The following is a 3,154-nucleotide window of genomic DNA, read 5'->3' as shown; positions in this document are numbered from 1 at the left end:
TGATTCCCATGGTCAGCTCCAGGCAGTGATCTAGAAACAGCTCAAAAGGAGGAGCTGAATAGTTCTAAGGAGGAGCTGAATAGATGCAGGGTTCGTTTCGTACACCATGCTTACTAAAAATGATTACACCACAAGGAAAAACGCATAGAAGGCCACGATACTTTTGGCACCCCACCATTGACTGCAACCAAGTGGCAAGCCACCATGCCAACTGCCAAAATCCCAAGGCTATACATTTTTTTGCGAAGACCCAAGGCTATACCTGGGATGGCGAGCTACATCCAAGGCCGAAAATTTAGTTGAAATTTCATGAATTTTGGTAATTTCGGGGGTGGCCAAAAGAAAAATCGAAATTTTATATTTCACTATATCCAGCTCAGCCATCGATGAGTCGACATGGTCACTGACAAGGAGCATGACTGCCTATTGTTGACGCCATTTGACGGTTTGAGTGCAGACTGCAGAGAAAAGTCATGCAGATCAAATCTTCTTGCCGACGCATTTGTGAAACAAGCTCTCAATCCCCAACAGGCAACCGCCAACAACAGGCATCTTAACTTCAGCAACCTGGGAACCACCATGCATGCTGAGGGTGTCTGCATGGGCACTAGGAGAAGCCAAACACGTCCTTTGGTGGATCTTCGTGAAGGGCAGGCTGTTGTGATTCAGTGTAAGCGAACGTGATGACCGGACTAGCTACCTGACCTGGTTCTTACGATCTGCTCCAGGTACAATACCCACTTTTGCAATCTTCACGGTTTTCTTACAGGAGCATTTCCTCGAAGTTGTGATGTTATTCCAGATGCCTCCTAATCGCATGTTAACCACTTCCATTCTTAATACCACTAGTTTCTGTACCATTTCCCACAGTTTCTTTATGGGGAAGACAACATATACATCAGTATTATTGCCAAGTAGTTATGGACAAAATCATGAATCCACATATATTATGTATTGCCTACAACATGTCCAGACCACACTATGTATTGCATAGGTAATATACCACAGATCGCCAAGGGCCACTACTGGAAAACTGTACTTTGCCGAGTGGCTGAGACTTTGCCGAGTGCTTTTTATCGGGACACTCGGCAAAGAAAAATTTTGCCGAGTGCCGCACTCGGCGAAATCAAGCACTCGGCAAAGGTGGCTTTGCCGAGCGCCATGCACTCGGCAAAGCCTGGCTCTCGGCAAATGTAGGCTTTGCCGAGTGCCGCGGCACTCGGCAAAAGTCCCACTCGGCAAAAGGTGGCCGGCCCGTGACGGCGGGCATCTGCCGTCAGACTTTGCCGAGTGCCTAACGGATGGCACTCGGCAAAAAAAATTTTTATTATTTTTAAAAACTTATTTTGCCGAGTGTAAACCTTGGGCACTCAGCAAAAAATTTTTTTAATTTTTTAAAACTTATTTTGCCGAGTGCCGGCGTCAGACACTCGGCAAAAAAAAAATTTATTTTCGAAAATCAGCTTTGCCGAGTGCCTTCTGGGCCGGCACTCGGCAAAGCCCACTTTGCCGAGTGCCCCCCATGGCACTCGGCAAAATTTTTTTTTTTTTTGATTTTGGGCCCAAATTTTTTTCTGTGGCCTTGTGACAGTATTTAAAACTCTATTTTAAAATTTGGGGCAATTTTGATTTTTTTTGATATATTTCATAAGTTTATTTCATTTCGTCTAATTGTTTGGGATATTTCAAATTTAAACTGCAGGTACATGGAATAATGAACTTTGGTCATCCAAAAATTGATACTCATGATATTTAGGGTATGTTTAGGCCGTATCCAGAAAGTCATATGAAATCTCGAGTATCTCGTTGACGTAACATGTCGAGGTACTTGCCGGAAATGTGATTTTAAATTATATAAAATGCAAACGAAGTCCGAAAATCATGAAACTTGTCGAGGCGTCGTGTTATCACATGTGGAGGCTGTGGTAAAAAATTTTAAAGGTTTCGAGCAAATTGTGACGTCGGATGCCAAAAACCCAGACATCTCCACATCACATGTGATAACACGACGCCTCGACATGTGATGTGGAGATGTCTGGGTTTTTGGCATCCGACGTCACAATTTGCTCGAAACCTTTAAAATTTTTTACCACAGCCTCCACATGTGATAACACGACGCCTCGACAAGTTTCATGATTTTCGGACTTCGTTTGCATTTTATATAATTTAAAATCACATTTCCGGCAAGTACCTCGACATGTTACCTCAACGAGATACTCGAGATTTCATATGACTTTCTGGATACGGCCTAAACATACCCTAAATATCATGAGTATCAATTTTTGGATGACCAAAGTTCATTATTCCATGTACCTGCAGTTTAAATTTGAAATATCCCAAACAATTAGACGAAACGAAATAAACTTATGAAATATATCAAAAAAAATCAAAATTGCCCCAAATTTTAAAATAGAGTTTTAAATACTGTCACAAGGCCACAGAAAAAAATTTGGGCCCAAAATCAAAAAAAAAAAAAATTTGCCGAGTGCCATGGGGGGGCACTCGGCAAAGTGGGCTTTGCCGAGTGCCGGCCCAGAAGGCACTCGGCAAAGCTGATTTTCGAAAATAAAATTTTTTTTGCCGAGTGCCTGACGCTGGCACTCGGCAAAATAAGTTTTAAAAAATTAAAAAAAAATTTTGCCGAGTGCTCAAGGGGCTTACACTCGGCAAAATTTTTTTTTTTAAAATAAAAACGCCGGCCCAAAATCCCCCCACCCCCAGTACCCTAGCCGCCTGCTCTGTCCCGACGCCCGCCGCGCCTCCCCTGCCAGCCAGCGCCGCCCGCGCCGCTCCGCCGCGCCGGCGCGCCCACGCCGGCGAGCCCCCGCCCCGCGCGCCCCCGCCCCCGCCCCCCCCCTCAGCCCCCAGCCTTTCCGTCTCTCTCCCCACTCGCCCCCTCCCGAACCCGCCCCCCGATCATCCCCGACGCCTGCTCCGCCCGCCACCGTCGCCCCCCACCCCGCTGCCCCCTCCCCCGATCACCCCCAGCCCGCCGCGCGGCTCCCTGCTCGCCCCCTCCTTCGATACCCTCGCTCCCCCGATTCACCCCGCCCTCTCTCTTCCTCCCCTTCTCTCCTCCCCCTCCCCCTATTCCCCCCCTCCTCTCCTCCCTTCCGTCAAGTCTTCTCCCCTGCTCTCCCCCATCTTCTCTCCC

This window comes from Miscanthus floridulus, chromosome 17 (assembly GCF_019320115.1).
Source record: "Miscanthus floridulus cultivar M001 chromosome 17, ASM1932011v1, whole genome shotgun sequence".
In the NCBI taxonomy this organism is placed as follows: Eukaryota; Viridiplantae; Streptophyta; class Magnoliopsida; order Poales; family Poaceae; genus Miscanthus; species Miscanthus floridulus.
This window is presented reverse-complemented; position numbering follows the sequence as displayed.